Raw genomic sequence first — 18,174 nt, forward strand, 5'->3', positions numbered from 1 at the left:
ATTGACATAACGACTACACAATAATAAAAAGAATGGACTTCAGTGGGATCTCTGTCTCGGTCTCTCTCTCTCTCTCTCTCTCTCTCTCTCTCTCTCTGTCTCTCTCTCTCTCTCCCTGTCTCTCTCTCTCTTTCTCTCTCTCTTTCTCTTTCTCTCTCCCTCCCTCTCCCTCACTCTCTCTCTCTTTCTCTCTTTCTCTCTCCCTCCCTCTCCCTCTCTATCCCTCTCTCTCTCTCTCTCTCTCTCTCTCTCACACACACACACACACACACACACACACACACACACACACACAAATGTGGGTCTAATGAAGCCAGATACAAAACTATTTCCTTTCTAAGTGTCTACAAGTGACGTTTGCAACAACAACAGTCTCTAGACTCGTAGTCAACATGGTTCTAATGGGAAGCAGGCAGTGCCTGAGAGGAGCACTCTGAAGTCGCTGCACAATGATTCGTGGTACAGATGGTGGTACCACATTTTTGTATCACTTTCTAACATCCCCTCATGCTACACACATAGATATATGCATATTTTTACTTATGTCATGTTTCCACTTAAAAACAGCTCCAAGGAAAATCCAGTCTTATTCACTACTATGTCAACATAAGACAAAAAAAAAAAATCTCTCTGAACATGGGTTATTTGTCCAATGAAGTGAGAACTGGAGGCTAGGTGAGACATTTTCTAGTTATCATTTTCATCTGCTTCTAAAGGGAAACACATCCGCTCTTGACTCACATTCCCCCAGGGTCCACACCTTACCTGAGAATGTTCTGCCTCGCCACAATTTTGGTCAACCTAGAAACAAGCATGTATCCTATTGTGAGCCAAAGATTCACTTTGTTCTGGAATAGTTTCTAACATTGTATTAGATGGTAGGAATAGATCCAAGGGTGTGCATGCAAGACAAATACCCGATCATTGATATACAGAGATCGCTGTTTCCTGAATTATCTAACAATAACAGCAGATTGCGTCAGTGAGACTCATAATTAGCTACTGTACATAATCGTGGCACTGCTATTATCCTGAAAGAGCTTTCCTGGGAGAAAAAAAAAACACAGAAGAAAGTAAAGAAGACAAATCATCATGGCCAATGGTGGTGATAAAGGCAATGATGACCACGGTGATGATGGCTATGTTAATGACACTAATGATGATAAGGTAATGATAATGGTAATGATGGTGATAATCACAATGATGGCGTTGGTGGTGATAGTGGCGATGATGACAATGGCAACATTGATGACGGTGGTGATGATAACAATAATCATAGTAATGACAATGATGGTGAGGATCATGGCAGTGATGATGGCAGTGATGATAACAATAATAATAGTAATGACAGTGATGGTGAGGATCATGGCAGTGGTGATGGCAGTGATGATGATAATATTTATGACAGCGATAGTGCTACTGCTTCCACCTATGCTGAAGACTATGATACATATATCACTATTTATTGTAGAGACAATACACAAACCTGTTTAGAGATATGATACATGAATTAGTCGTGGAGATGTCTAGATAGTAATGGCAGGTTGTGAGAGCCTGAACACAATCATGTCTACTCATGGGCTTTTTAAGTCTGCCTTTGGTTTAAGACAATGAATTTTGTTTATAATGTTTGCGTCCAAGAACTGTGACTTTAAATCCCCAGGGCAAATCCAGCATTATCCATCATAATGGCCTAAGAAAAATTAAAAGTGTATTCAAGAGTCCAACACCCTGCCTGGAAACTTGATGATTTTTTTTTAATTTAGACATCTTAGCTTTAATGTATTGTCAGGTAAACGTTTTAATAAGCTCAGTAATACTCTGTCTCAAGAAGAAATTCTTCCAAATTGTCACAAAACATTATAACCCAAGAAAATGTACACTATTGCTCAGAAGCCCCTCAAGGCACCTGCACATTGCCATTGATCCTACAGGATAGAAGAGCACAGTTCTTGAAGAAGAGACCTCACCAGACACTGGCTTGCACACCTATAATCATAGCACCTGGACGGATGAGGTAAGATCCAGATTTGTGGATAACCTAGATTGTACAGTGAAGAACTGTCTAAAAATTAGAACAAACTTAGGTAAGTAATTATAAACGCATATCCCAAGCAGGGTGGTGGTGGCACATGCCTTTAATGCCAGCACTTGGGAGGCAGAAACAGGAGGAACTTTGTGAGTTATCTACAAGAGCTAGTTCCAGGACATCCAGGGTTGTTACACAGAGAATCAAAAAACAAACAAAGAAATGCATATGCCCAACAGGTGCTGGTGGCACACCTTTTAATCCCAGTCCTCGGAGGGCAGCAACAGGCAGATCTCTGTGAGTTCAAGGGCAGTCTGGTCTACAGAGTGAGTGCCAGGACAGGCTCCAAAGCCACACAGAGAAACCCTGTCTCAAAAACCCAAAAATGATAGAAGATAGATAGATAGATAGATAGAAAGAAAATGGATAGATAGATTCATAGATAGATAGATAGATAGACAACAAATGCATATCCCACAGAGTACAGTCAGATAGGATAAGATGCACCAGTTTTGAGACAAAATCACAGGTGATGATGTGGACAAGTCAGTCTCATGGGAAAGCTGACACTAAGCACCACCCAACTGAATGTGTGTGTTGTGATTTTAAAATCTACATAGGAATACAATACAACCCCGAGGTGAGCGAAGTCTTGAATGACTACCTTCCCAGCTCTGATTTGAACACACCTGTTTTTTTTTCATCAAATACACACAATACATACACTATCACTAACACGCCTTCTCCAAATACCACGTATTTTTCTTCCTTAAAGAGTCATTTCTTACCAAGAGAGATAAGGCGTGGAAGCTTCAGCATGTATTTACCCAGTGAGATGACATTCTTTTCTGAAAATCAGATGTCTTTACCAGCACAATCTCTGGTAGGAAAATTACCCTTTTCCAACAGAGGCTCACATTTTATTTGTCACTTTTAATGGCCTCGAAGTCCCAGCCTCAACCAGCGATATTTGAATTGCTTTTAATTTATCAGGTAAGGTATACAGAATAACTTGGCAGCTTCTTCTTGACGCGTGTCAGGAGCAAAGGTCCTCCCTTGGGAAGGTAGTGTTCATAAAGTCCCCCCCCCCTTGAATTATGGGGCTGAGAGCAATCCCCATGCAGAGGTACAGTGATGTGGCTGTCACTCTCCAGGAAGTCACCATAGTGTGTAATAACAAGGTGTGCAGGGTTCTCTGAAATGACTTAATATAATCAAAAATCTGATCTGAACTATTAAAGAACAAGAAAATTTAATTTAAAAGCTGACATTACTGACCTTTCAAATCGTGTGTCCAGGCTCTTGTAAAACATGCATTCACAGGCTACTGTTTGTCTGATTCACTTGCAATAAAGGGTTCTTTATGGAGAGTGAGATTGCATTGTTCAGAGGGGTCCATTGCTGAGAAGATGGTTGCCTTGGTACGTGGTAAAAAAGTGAAGTGTTGTCTCCTCTGCCACACAGAAGGACTTGAGGATTTTAGTTACAAACCATTTTAGAATAATAAAAAATGTTGCTAATATTATTGACCTTGGTGGTTTAATCAAGAACTTATTATCCACAAAACAAAGGACAAGGTGGCATCGTGTATATTTTTCACTCAATCCTCATACTTCCTAAGGCAGATGTAGTAAGGTTATCTTCACTAAAGAGGAGGCTGAGGTCCAGAAGGCTGACTTGCTTCCTTCCCAGGGTTCCAGAACATAACTCCAACGTGGCTCTGACAAGAGGAAGCATGTCAGATGACTCAGGTCACTCCTGCCTCACTACGTTAGGGGAGGCTTTGAAAAGCACCTAAGCGAACGTTCTGCCTTGCCCAGTGATTCTCCTTCCTCGCTCTCTCTCCCTAATCCCACCATTCTTCAGTCTTCCCTAGAGAGGGAATGTCAAAATGTCACCATGCTCCACTCAGCTGCTCATACTCAACCTCTCTCGAAGACCTCTCCAGGTCACGTCACACCCCTGTGCCTTCCCCAGCAGCAGCAAAGCCCAAGCCATCACCGCTCCTTCTAAGGTCACAGCCGCCTTCACCTCCAGTGCACACCTAGCTCATCGCTGCACTACTCGCCCTAACACAGCTGGCCTACACCACCTCCTGCCTGCCTCTCTGGGATGCGCATACTTACAACGTGAAGGTCTTGAAAGTTGTAGGCTCCCACATCAATCTTTGCCCCTCTGAGGTGAATTCCCTTCCGTCCCCCACCACCTGCTGAACCCTTGCATACCCTCAAGTGTTAGAGATTGAGACCACAGCAGACATCCCTCCTAGGGCCATTTGAGTTTCCTCTGACATCACAGTCAAGGTCCGTGGACACACAGAGAACAGGTCTTGTTCTTATACTATAATTTAGCAATGAGCTGGGAGGCTCTGGACAAACACTTGAACTCTTGTTTCCTCACATCTCCAATCCTGATGATGTCAGTGTACTTCCCCAGAGGGTGGCTATGAGTGGTAAATGGGGCCTGGAGAGGAGATGGCCTCATGCATGGCCCCTGCCTTGTGGAAAAAAATCTCAACGGCATCTAAGACCTTGATGTAATAATATGGGTCAATTTCCACAAAACACAACTGAGCAAAAATATCCAAAATACTACTGCTTGTTAATATCTATAATGGACAGTGATGATATTTAATATCTACAGAGGTCAGGGGTGATATTTAATACCTATAGTGAGCAGGGATGATATTCAATATCTACAGTGAACAATGATGATATTTAATATCTACAGAGGTCAATGATATTAATATTCATAATGGGCAGCAATGATATTTAATATCTACAGTTAGTAGTGATTATATTTAGCATGTATGGAGAGATCAGTGATGATATTTAATATCTACAGCAATCAAAGATGATATGCAATACCTACTGTGAACAGAAATGATATTTAATATCTACAGTGAAAAGTGATGATATTTATTACCTAAGGTGGACAGTGATGGCATTCAATATTTACAGATGGCAGTGACAATATTTAATATCTACAGAGGGCGATGGTGATGTTTAACATCCACAGTGGGGAGTTATATCTAATATCTACAGGAGTGAGAGGATGTGTAAGCCTTCCCAGCCAACTTGTCCCCAAGGCCACTTCTGGTTTTCACCAAGCAATGAACAACAACTGGCTTGACATAAACACTCACCAGTTATATGCTGAAGAAATGAAAGACCCAGGTGTGTCTTAAAGAACAGACAAGAAAAATGAAACGGCATCTCTACACATTTTAAAGTGTGTGACAAGTCTGACCACCCAAGAATTTTGAGGTCTGTGCTCTAAAATAAGTCCCAGAAAAGGATGAGGTTGACAGATACCCAGTGTGAGTAAACATTCCATGAGACACTGAGTGGAGCCCTGAACATGGTAAAGATGGTCACTTTTAGGTTTTACATATTTTACACTAACGAAAGAGCCCATAAACATCTTCATCCCAAGTGTAACAGCAAATTAACCTCCATGTCTGAATTACTGCCAATTCTTCATTAATTGTGTTTTTTACTATCGCTTCAATCGGAAAGATTTCTCCCAGAAGTAGCTGGAGCTTAAAGATGACTCAAGTGACCAGAATGTAGGAAACTGTCATCATGCCACAAATAGGGAGAGGGAGGCCAGGGTTGGCTTGATTATTAAAGTGCCAGTGGACAGCAGAGAAGTGATTTCAGTGAGAATGACTTCACCAGAGCGGGTGCTAAAACCAAAGGCAGAGAGCTGGCCCCATGTCTCGAATTGAAAATACACTAAAATATGGGCAATCAGCAGCAGATTTAAGACATTAAACCACCCCAGAAAATATCAGAAGTCTTAGAGGAGGAGCCATAATCCATAAATAAAAGCAGCAGTGAGTTAAGGGGATAATAACATAGGTGGAAAGTTACACAGTGCGAGACAGAAAGGAACCCCTACACGGACTGCGGCGCTTTCAGACATAGTTCTGTCCCCAGACATAAAAAAAAAAGAACAGGATTCCTCTGGAAGGAGATGACAAAGCAAGGCAGATGGGAGAAACAGCTCCCAAACCCTTTCTTCTTTATTTCAAAGGGAGCAACAACATGAGGGGCGGACTGGATTTCTTTGTGTTAAACAGGGGAAGAAAACACTCATTACCACAAAAGCAACCAAAAGGAGACTCAAAACCATTGAAACCAACAAGCCTTTACCAAGAGAACTCTCATCTATGAAAACTATTCTTAAACCATTACTTTGTAAGACTGACCATCTGACTTTATATGGCCAAGTCTGCACAAAAAAAGAATGATGAATCAATTTTATTTTAATCTATCTCGATCTTTGAACTTTATGGAAATCTCACTAATATTAAATAACGGCAGACAATTAACAAAACAACCTAGTATTTGAGTGGCTTATGTTGGGTTATCCAACACTTTCATTAAAGAATAAGAGACTATCAAAGCAGCTCCAAGCTTACAATTCATCTCACGCTGTCTTACTAGGGTTCTGTCCCAAATAATCCTAGTACCACACCTGAGATTGTGGCAGACAGAGTGGGGTACAAATCTGACCCGATCTACCATTCTTATGGACTGAACTCCAAACTGTGCAGTAAAGTCTCACAGTGGAGAAAAATCTAAACATGATCTAGACCACAAAGTGGCACGAAATGCACAGAATTAGAAGAGAAATGGGACTGGGGCTGTGACTTAGAGTGCTGGGCCAAGGGTATCATTTCATCCTCGGCCTTCTATGCTATCATCAGTAAATCGTACGGGGTTGGTTCCCCAATGATGGGGCAGAGTCTTCTGTTTTGTGTTAATTTCATTGGTTAAATAAAGAGACTGCCTTGGCCCTGATAGGACAGAAAATTAGGTAGGTGGAGTAGACAGAGAGAATGCTGGGAGAAAGAAGCCGAGTCAGGAAGTTACCATAATTCTCCCACTTCAGACAGACACAGGTTAAGATCTTTCCTGGTAAGCCACCTTGTGGTGTTACACAGATTATTAGAAATGGGTTAGATCAATATGTAAGAGCTAGCCAATAAGAGGCTGGAACTAATGGGCCAGGCAGTGTTTAAAAGAATACAGTTTCCGTGTAATTATTTCGGGTAAAGTTAGCGGTGCGGAGCTGGGCGGGAACGCAGCCCACCGTTGCTCCTTCAACACCCCACTCGTGCCTCTGTCACATGCAGAAGATGGCCTGCCTCACAAGCAGGTGATGATTAAGTTTGTGGGTGAATTCACTTGGCCTTAGAAACACAGGAACTATGTATGCATGGTTAAAAGAAGGCTCTGTCCGAGGCAACCAGAAATAAAGAAGGAACGTGGAGAGAGGAACATGGGTTGTACAAGGAAGGAGCTTAGTAGCAGAGTGTTTCCTTGCCTGCATGAGGCCCTAGCATAAGGATCAGGAGAGGATGGGTAGAAGGGAAAGAGGAACGAATCCAGCCAGCCAGGGACATGGGATCCTATTTTCCTAAGGATGGAGAAAAGAAATGTGCAGCAGAAAATATAGACACAGAAAGGCAATGAGTGTCTCAAAGCAAACTATTGGTGTGCCGCCCCCAGACGCCAAGGTGATGGATAGGCATGGTGTTCCTCAAAGCCATGAAAAGTAGGCATGGAAGCCCGGTGTAACAGAACACACCTGGAAGCCTAACACGCAGGAGGACAGTGGGTTCCAGATCAGCCTAGACTATGCAATGAGACTGTCTCAAGAAACAAGATCAATTTATTGTAAAGAAAGAAACCCTGATTAATCATCCACCAGTTCCAGAAAGGGCCGGTTCCTCACTCGTGACAGTTCCAATCAGCCAACAGGTGCATGCCTGCCTTTCTCCCTTGCTCGGCTGTTCTCAAACCGAAGAGGCAGAAACCACAGCTAGTGACATAAAGGAAGCAGAGGTCTCTCTCTCTCTCTCTCTCTCTCTCTCTCTCTCTCTCTCTCTCACACACACACACACACACACACACACACACACACACACCATCTTCCAACAGGCCGGTCAGGTGTGAAGCAAGTCCAGGAAGCAAAGCCCAAGGTTTAGAAAACTGCCCAAGTCCATGTGTTTTAATTCCTGAAACACAACTGACTTCCACGATTTATTGGGGTTTTAGAATTTTCTATGGTTAGGTAGCAGGAAGTCAGTCACAGGAGCCTTCCAGAGTTTTATTCAGAGTTTAGCAACAGAATCAGCCCAACTGAGAAAAACCTAAAGATACAGCAGGAAAATAAAGATAACACAAGCTGAGATAAGGTAAGGTAAGATAATATAGGTGAAGATATTTGAGACCCCATCACACAGCCTGGTGAGATGACTAAGAACCTGAGTCCAGTCCCTGGGACCTACCTGGCAGAGGAGATAACCAATTCCCACAAGTTGTCCTCTGACCTCCACACACATGCTATAGCATGCATATGAATCATGCATGCATATATATAAACATACATATATCTTTAAAACATCCCTTTGTATAAATGCCAGTCACTTAAAACAGTAACTAAGTATGCTAAGGTCTGTAATAGTAGTTAAAACCAGTTCTATCGATCATTCACATTTACAGATCCGGTCAAAATACTTTCAACCTTACGTCCTGTGTAAAGTTCACAACAGCCTTGTAATATTGGCACTGTCACTAGCCCCATTTTATAGATGAAGGAAATACACCTTGTCCAAATCATGAGAGTTAGACACTAAGTTGGCATTTTAAGCAACTGTTCTCTGCTCTCCTTTTTTAGGGGAATGGCTTAAGTACTATAATGAAAATAATTATCATTTCTTTGGGGGGCTACCCTGTAATTTAAATAGATTTTTTTTCACCAAGACACTCACAGCTCTTCCTAATGACAAAAACTCAGTAGAGCCAAAGACTTTGTAGCCCAGGATGCTGAACTGGCTTGGAAGACCTTAGTCCTCACTGGTGGGATACACTGTGATTCCAGGGGCCACCAGGGCGGTGAGTACAGGCTGGCCATATGGGAAGGGCGGTGTTTGGTTACCCCAAGCTCACAAGGAAGCATAGACAGACACGGGAACACGGGGAGCACCCCAGCACGATTCACTCATGACTCATTCTCGGAGCAGCAGCCCGGGAAGTGAACCAAGAGGAGAATCAACAATAAATCCTTGAAGCAACTGTTCAGTCTCATGTGCCCCCTTGCCTTCTAGGCCCCTTTCATCACTCACATTAAGAGTGGGAACTATAACCAATCCTAGGACTTCAAAATGAAACCAGTGCCAACAGACTCCTCCTTCGCAGATGCTAGAGCCATAAACCTGAGGCGCGTAAGGATGCTAAGCCGACTGAGGCACACAGGTGCTGTCCATCAGAAATGCTTCTCTCTTATAAACAAGCACGGGTGTACTTGTTACTGTTGCTTCCATCCTCCTGCCTCTCTGCCTGACTTCACAGTGTGAGACGGCTGGTAAGGGCTTGGATGTGCCTTCTCTGCTCAGGAAGAGACTTTGTTCAGAACACCCAAGAGACAGGGCTGGAGCCCAGAAAACGGTTTCTCTTACAAGGAACACATGTAAGGTTCTACAGGGAGTTATGCATAATCTGTGCCTGCCAGTCGTAGGCTGGTAGCCAGTGCTGCTTGGCTGGCCATCTGGTTGATGAAACGAAGAAACGAACGAATGAATGAGATGACTGGTGAAGAGGCAAGCCTGTGAGCTTTGACATCAGGACCACCACGGCTGAGATGCGGCTCAAAACCAAACTTCTGTGAGACTTTGGCCAAGTTACTTAACTTCTCTGAATTGTCTGTCAATTCTTTATCAGAAGACAATAGGTTAGTGGACTGCTTCTGTTGTTCACTATGCCGTTTTGCTTCCTCCTGCTCTCTGTTAGTTTTATTTCCTATAACATCCTGATTCAGGTTTGAAGAATTCTCCATCCTCAGGACCGTGGTGGTCACTTGGAAATGAAACATAAAATAGCTAATTCTCTTTTAAGGCAGCGGGATTGCTTGAGAACCTAATCTATCCCTCGGCGGACAGGACTGTGACCCAAGAATAATGGTGGCAGCATTCTTTATTGGGTTTTATTATGTCCAGATGAACAGAAATAATGACTGACTATTTCCTAATGGGCCAGTGGACAATCAACCTCAGGGAAAACGTTCAGCCTCAATGCACAAAGCTGGGGGACAGAGTCTTTTTTGTCATTGCTGTGTAGCTGGATTGCTAGGACAAAAATATCCCCTGTGGCCCTTGGACTCACTGGGGTCATGAAACTTACAAGAAACTTAACCAAATTCAGAAAGCCCCTCCCCATCTATTTGATCCGCCACAGAATTGTTGCAGGAGTCTTGTCTGAAAGAGCTGACTGCAAGCTGTGCAAGTGACACCCATGATGCAGTCTTCATGAGTTATCACCACCCTGGGGTGAGCTTTGGGGTTCTGTGGCTACAGGAATCCCCCATGCTTCTGTAACTCCTGTAAGAACGCCAAGAATACCATTGCTTCTCCATGTTGGACTTGAATGGCTTTTTTGCTCTGATCTGCTGTTGCCCTCTCTAGAGGAGATTAGAAATAGATCCATTAGGAGAAAAATACCACAGGAGTCACTTACCAACTAGGTACCTTGATTCCTTGGGACTCAGTTCTCTAACCTGTATAATGAGACAATATATACCTAGTGAGGCTGTATGGTGATGAATGAGATAGAAGGAGAGTCCCCATGAGCACACACACACACACACACACACACACACACACAGACACCACTCCTCTCATCCTCCTCGGTGGTCCCTTGTTTATTTACGTGGCATGGTGATACAGAGGTGTAAACATCAGAGGATATGATCAGTGCTGCTGAGGACGTAGGCTTTCGTGAGGTAGTTTTGCAGTGTGCATCCATGTTATACTTCAGGCAGTAAACTAGTCCGTGAGAATTCACAAAGGAATGGATGCGCAATAATTTTCAAGTTAAGTGAAACGAGTTCAAGGAAAACACATCAGAAAGGACAGAGGGATGGCTATCAGCCTTGTGGAAGGGAAAAGCATAAGAGAAGGAAGGGGTAGGAAAAGATAAGAGGGCGGTGATTGTTTGCATATATGGAAATGTCATTATGTCTTACCTTGCACAATTAACATATGCTAATGAAGGATTAGAAAGAAAGGCTTGAAATCACCATTTGCTCTAACATGATAATTGCTGTTCTAAGACTTCACACAGAAGTGATGAGAACACAGGGAGGAAAAATGACAACACCCTAGAAAGAGGGACAAAGGAAGGAGGCCCTGCTGTGGACTATACTGGAGAGAGCAGAACAGGCTGCTGTTGAGGGCAGGAATGAGGCATCTTCAAGGGTCTAGAGTCTGTCCCAGCCCACCACAGTCCCTCCATAGAAGCTGCACACCTTCTATTCCAGCCCATTAGAGCTCCCCCTAACGGAAGACTGTACAGTCTTCTATTCCAGTCTTCCTCATCCCACCCCCTGGAAAGGCAGCATAGCCTTCTAGCTGGCCCTGATTTTCACAGCTGATCAATACGGCCAGTGGCCAGAACAGTACTGCTCAAACATAATCTGACCATGTTCCCCAGCACAGACCTCCACTGCCCCCCCCCCAGATTACACAGTTTGTAAACTAGCATCCTTGAAATTATCTCACACTCCCCAGGTGATCTGTGTGTCTCTTACACCATCAGGTATTCACCTAGCTCAGGGCCTTTACACCTGCTCCTTCATCTTCATAAACTGCCCTCAGTATTTACAAGGCTCATTATATCATAGTATCTAAATTAATTAGTATTTCATGTCTAAGCATAGATTAGTCATGTGCAAACATGCATACACAATGTTATGTTTTCTGCAGTATCTATTCCCTATGCCTGCACCTGCCCCTGACACACAGGGACACCAATATACTTGCTTAATAAATGAGTGCTAACCGAATCCTGATAAAGTATGAAAGTATAAATTGACAGACTCCAAGTAGAACTAATTTAGGCAAAGAAACCAAACAGACACAGTGGGGTCATCAAATATTAACTCCAGGATTGTACTTAATGCAAGGTGATTCCATTCACCATGTGGAGATGGTAACATGTTTGTGTCCCTAGAGGGTCTCCATCCTCTTTCAGGGTAGCATCATCCATGCTTGATGCTCTGCAGGTAGAAGCTCTCACTGGAAGGATACAGGGTAGAACTAATTGGGAAGTGAGCTGACGAAGGAGGAAGGAAATGGTCTGTAAGGAGAATAGGTATATGTGAATTTTAGGGAATTTTTAGCTGGTTCAATAGGATGTTTTGGGTCTATCAGGCTCAAACAAACATGTGTGATCAGAAAGGACAAATTTCAGTCACCAAGAAGCATAGCAGCTTGGGTACAATAAAGTGAAAGAGAGTCTAGAGTGACATCTTTGCAATCCCAAGTCAAAAGTGAGCCAAGGAGAACAGCTGAGGAACCTTTAGTTAGGAGTCTAAGCATCAGAAAAAAAGGGAACACACAGAGTGTGCACCTGAGAATAAGCTGAGCATAGAACCCAGCCATGTCTTCTCCTGTGGGCCTCTACAGCGTCCCAAGTCAAACACCTGAGGGATAAGCCAGCTACACTACCCATCTCATGCCCCTGACTTGCTGGGTAGAAATGTCTTAGGTGACACATGTGAATAAGTGAGCCCACTGTCGCATCAGAGGAGAGAGTGGGAGATGCAGCCGGGAGAAAGGGGACATAGCACGACTGTCTTTGCAGCGAGCCTCTCAAGAGAAAGGGCTATCAGTAGGCTGAGAGGGGTCCTGACATTCGTCAGTGCAGAGGAGAAGGCACAGCCTTCTGCCCACACAATAGGAGTACATGCTCGGCTGTGAGCAAGCGTCACCTGCCTGGAGACCAGCAAACAACCTATGGGAAGCGAGCCTGGGCCTGAGGTACAAGTGCTGGGGACCTGTGATATTTTTCATGCACCCCACAACATGAGGAACCTGAGATAATAAAAGCCTTCTATGTCTTGCTAAGGGGTCAGGGGTATTGTGGCAGGTGACCCGGAATAGTCTGCAAGCAGAAAGTGAGATGGTAAGGCTGGCACAGGAAGAGCTCTCTCTACCAAACCGTAAATTAAGTCCAGATAAGTTTTTTTATTGACAGAATGAGTCCCTTCAGCCCAACCATTCTTCAGTCACGAGCAGCCTTTCTGAGTGGAGGGCACAGGGTGGGCAACAGCTGCCCATCCTGCAGATGCACACCGGTAGCACTCAGCGTCCAGATTCACCCTCTAGCCTCTCCCTGCTGATGCCCTGCAAGCCAGGCTGTTCACATCCCCAGCACATCAAACAGACAGCAGATCCAAGGTCTTCATAAAATAGCAGAATGAGATGCGTGCATGCCCCAGGGGCCCTTGATGGATCAATCTGCCAGTTCACAAACGATACATAAATGTGGTGGGTGCGACCGGCGCTCAGTCACCAAGGCCCTGCATAATATAACATTCCATTTAGTCAGTGCTAAGAAAGAAATCTCTGGGATGAGGAAGAAAAATAACAAAAGAGCCAGATATTAAGCTACAAGTTGGGCCTCACACAGAAAAGATCTTGTCCCTGGAAATTCAGGGCTGCCTCTCAGAGGCACAGTGGCTGAAGGAGACCTTGTGATATGTGATCAGACTCTGCTGCCAGCCAACCGGCCTATCGGAGAGATGAATGCAGACCCAGGTAGCTGACAGCTCAGGAGGGAGCAGGTGTGTGAAGCATGTGGTCCCATGTGATAGCACAAAGGCCGGCCCTGTTGGCTGCCGGACACCATCTTGGGTACTTCCTTCAGCTTACATCACATCATCTTCACCGGGATGCAGGAGTGATTATCTTCCCTCTGCAGATGAGGACACCGAGGCACGGGAAGGTTAAGTAATACGTCAAAATCCACGCAAGTTAATTTACAGAACAGATGTGATGGCCATCAGCAGGTAGGTAGATAAACTGTAGTCTATGAGCTGGAAACAGGGCTCAGCAATTAAGACCAGTTGCTGAGGACCAACAGTCCGGAACATCCACTTTGCATGGCCCAGAGCCTCCTGGACCTCCAGTTTCAGAGGATCTGATGTCCTCTTCTGGCCTCTGTGGCAAGCACACACAAACAAACATACACATAAATGCAAATAAAAATAAATAGTTCAGCAAAATTTTGTCTATATTTTTATTCATCCATAAAGAAAAGTAAAGCTACATCAGCTGTGGGAAAATAAGTAGAACCAGAACTGGAGATCACTGTGTTAAGTTAAATAAGCAGATTCCCAAAGGCAAATAGTGTGTTATCTCTCACATGCAGAAATGTGTGTGTGTGTGTGTGTGTGTGTGTGTGTGTGTGTGTGTGTATGAAATTAGGAGGAGGATTATACATAAAGAAGGAACTAGAGGAAATCAGAGGAAAAAGTGGCAGCAGGGAAAGTTAAGCTTTTACTCCTATCAAGACCCAGATGAAAATACACGCATATAAAAGTCATATGAGAAGCAATGGAAGGCGACCCAGGGGGAAGAATTGAAGTTGCGAGAGGGCAGGAGAGGGAGCCGAGAAGAGAGACAAGCAGAGCACATGATGAAAGCGTCCTCACAAGACCCATGACGTCACACACTGAGTCTTTAAAAGGCAGCATGCCAAAGGCCACACGGTTCAGCAGCAGCTGAGTCGGACGTGGAACCCAGGCCATCTGGTTGGAGAGTTCCTGGGTGACATTAAAGGAAAGGCATGTTTCGGCAGCAAGGGACCTGAGACTGCATCTAGGTTGCTCCCACCTCCCACACAACTGGAACACATGTGTCATCTGAACCTGGTTTTCTTTATTATTCTTTTCATTTGTATTTAACGCATATAAGTATGACGCACATGTGTGTACATGCATGTTCATATGTGTGTGGGCACCTGTATGTGTGGTTTCCTGTGCATGTGAGTGTGAAGACCAAAGACTGATATTCAAGTAGCTTCCTTAATTCATCTCCCCTGTGGTTCTCTCCAAAGCCAGGGCTGGCAGATTGAGACACACTGGCTAATCGATTTGCCTCCCCTGTCTCTGCCTCCTAAGTGGCTGGCATCACAGGTGGGCCACCATACCCAGCTGGCTTTTTACAGGGTTCTAAGAACAGAACTTATACTCGCCCAACAAGTACTTTATCGACTGCACCGTCTTCTCATCCTGAACCTTAGCGTTCTCAACTGTAGAGAGTGGCGGTGCTAAACTCAGAAGGCCTCTGGCAATGAGCAGATACCCAGGTGGGCAGTCAAGCAGTGTTTTGCTAAGTCTCAGGTAGCACAGCTATCCTGGGGGCTCTTGCTGTGGTTCTGTGATTACAACCCATCCTAAAGGACTTCATTGAATCCAGGCACCCTCCCTACACTCACAGGACACACAGATCAAACCTCCTAGGCATTTGCCTGCACAGTCATGGACTAGTTCTCAGGGTAAAACTTTCAGACCGTGGTGTTCTTGGAAGGGTGATATTGTCACTCCAGAAGCAGCCATTAGGAATGACAGGAAGAAAGATAATCCCAGCGTGCCCTGTGCTGCTGTGGTTGTGGTAACCTAGGGATCACTCAAGGGATCAGACTGGCGGAGCATTTTAAAAGATGGGCCATTCAACTTCAGAAACTTCTTTGTCCAGGCAAGCACTAGCATTCAAGACACTTTCCACCTGTCAACTTGAAAATGTCCCCTCCAGATGCCTAAATAATAACCACGGTTCAGAGTCTACAATTGTCAAGCCCTCTAAGTGCTGGGCATCAAGTTAGGTGTTAGGGTAAAAGGATCTATAACATATGGCTCCTGACTGGGAAGTGCTCTCCACCTTTCAGAGAAACAAATTCCCAATTAAGGTAAACTAAATTAAACTGTTTTTTAAATTTTATGTTATTTACATATTTATGTATTCATTGTTTTGAAACATATGGGCCCAGGTTGACCTTGAACTCACACTCAACCTCCTTATAGTTCTGTTGTGTGCTGTTTTGTTAGGAAGCCCAGGCTATGGAGCTGGACAGAATAAAGATCGCAGCTTGTGGAGAAGGACTTTGCCATGGACGACTCCATTCCCCAGTGGCTAGATACAAGTGGTAAGAACACTCAATGATTTTATATTTAAAAATATATATATATATATATACATATTGATATACATTGGAGTAGAGGACTAAAGCCAGTCCAGACTGAAGAGAGACCTCACGCAACATTCTGCTTGGACGCCTTCTAGGAACAAGACTCAGGAAGTGTGGGCAGATGAGGAACCAGACACTATCTCTGTGACATTTAGTTACCTACCGCACACATGGCAGTTGTGCAGTGTGCACAGGGAGGTACGATGTAGCACAGAGCTACAGAACATGGTGAGAGCCAACCTCTTTCTCCTAGAAAATAAAAAAAAAAAAATGAGGTACTTAGTCCTTCTGCTCCTGGAGTATTGGTGAAAAGCCCCGCAGCACTTTGGAGTGTCAAATCTACCTGTGCTGCAGCATCGAAAGGCATCTCCGTCCCCGGCCTGCCCAGCGCTTAACCTATAACTGCCTCTCCTGTTCCTATTGCGTCATAACCACCTCTGATTCCCAAGCTCCAGTTCGACTTCTAACATTACAGGTGTGAAAATGAAATGTCAAAGTTTTCTCACTCTCTCTCAAATAGAACGTTAAGACAGTTACAGACGATGCATTCCTAGGGCTCTAAATGTCTTTCACTTTTCAAAGTCTCCTGCTGGAATTTTGAAGACACGGGGCCTTCTTGAGTGCCACTGACTTTTACAGTTTTGTTTTATTTTTTTTTCCATGTTTCTTTTAAAAGGCTGAGATTTTGAAGGAAAGCTTGCAAGAAGGCCAAGTAATATTGTCAGAATCCTTTATTATGTGCGGGACTCACATTAAAATTTTTCAAGTGAAAATCATCCATTAAAATCATCCAAGGTACCCAGTGTGATGCATGTCCAGAATCTTAAGCCACCACCCCAGCATTCTTGAGGCATAGGTAGGAGGACATGAGTTCAAAGTAAGCCTGGGCTACAAAGCAAATTCAAAGCCAGCTTGGTCAATGTAGTGAGATCTTGTCCCATAAAATCATTATCTGGAAATGTAGCTTAGTGGAAAAGCACTAACCTAGCACACACAAGGCCCTGAGTTCAATCCCCAGTATTTCTAAGGTAAGTATGATGACCTAAGTACCAGAAATGTAAAGGGGGTAGGATCAAGATCTCATCATTTAGAAGCAAGAATGCAGCGAAACACAGCTGATTCTATACATGAGTCCTCCTCTCTAACACTTGCAGAAGGGTGAAACACAGACGCTGGAGCACTGATGGCTGCAAGGTCACACTGGAAAATACTTTTCTTCAAGAACTGGTTAGAGATCATGGCCTAGACAACTAAACTCACCTTGATTGTAGAAACAGAATCCCTAGTGTCTCCTTTCTGTTTTGTGGTGAGCAGACTGATCTAGACAAAGAATCAGCAAGCTCCAGCTTGGTACTTCCTTTCCTCTCATGCTACAGGATACAAGGGCAGAGTGGGAAAAAAAAACCCAACACTGCTCTCTCCCTTTAGACAGAACTTGCCAGCTCTTGGGCTAAACCAGCATGCACCCTTCACTAGTGGATCTTTGAAGCCAGAAAGTAAGAGGAGCGAGAGGGCTGCGAAGACAATAAACACAAAGATATGGTTCACTGAAGACCTCCTCCCCCTAGGTGCTAGAACTACAGAGAGGGCTGCAAAGATAAGAAACGTGAGGATGTAGTTCACTGAAGACCTCCTCCCTCTGGGCGCTAGAGCTGCAGAGACTAACACCTTTGGAAAGTTTTACTAAGCACTATAACATACCAGTCATAGGAGTAGGTTCCAAGGAGACAGACTAATGGAAGCTGCCTGATCCTATGAGAACCGTATCCTACAGCTTCTGCTTTACGAAATAGAGTAAAATGATCCTCAGGAAAAAGGCAATTAACTCTTTCCCCAGAGGAGGAGGAGAGCTTCCCAAGGTCTTGAAGGGTAGTTTGCTTAAGGGATGGAGGTTTCTGTAATTTCAACCTGAAAGGTTTTATAAAGGTCCATATCTTACAAAGTCTTTGTCCTCAGCACTGGGAGGTGATGGAGGCTTAAGGATGTGTGGGATGGGGAGGACTAGAAAGAAGTCAGACAACTAGAACCATGGGGGCTTGTCAGAACCCCATTCTGTTTATAAGCCTGTGCTTCTCACCTGCCATAGCTGTATCTCTGCTCCCGACC

General features: G+C 44.1%; 1 protein-coding gene across 3 annotated transcripts in view; it reads right to left on the reverse strand.

Annotated features, from left to right (window-relative positions):
* Positions 1 to 18,174, reverse strand: part of Hs3st4 (heparan sulfate-glucosamine 3-sulfotransferase 4) — a 420,558-nt gene that overhangs the window by 324,688 nt on the left and 77,696 nt on the right. Inside the window, exon 1 of one of the 3 annotated variants that reach the window (XM_041666945.1) lies at positions 16,232 to 16,317. The exons of the other annotated variants lie outside the window; for them this stretch is intronic. The gene's annotated coding sequence lies outside the window, so the exon portion shown is untranslated. Of the gene's footprint in view, positions 1 to 16,231; positions 16,318 to 18,174 lie in introns of those variants that run through there. 3 annotated transcript variants of the gene reach the window in all.

The sequence above is a fragment of the Microtus oregoni genome, unplaced genomic scaffold (genome assembly GCF_018167655.1).
Source record: "Microtus oregoni isolate MIOR12 unplaced genomic scaffold, Mior012 000016F_ref0000370, whole genome shotgun sequence".
NCBI classification, from domain to species: domain Eukaryota; kingdom Metazoa; phylum Chordata; class Mammalia; order Rodentia; family Cricetidae; genus Microtus; species Microtus oregoni.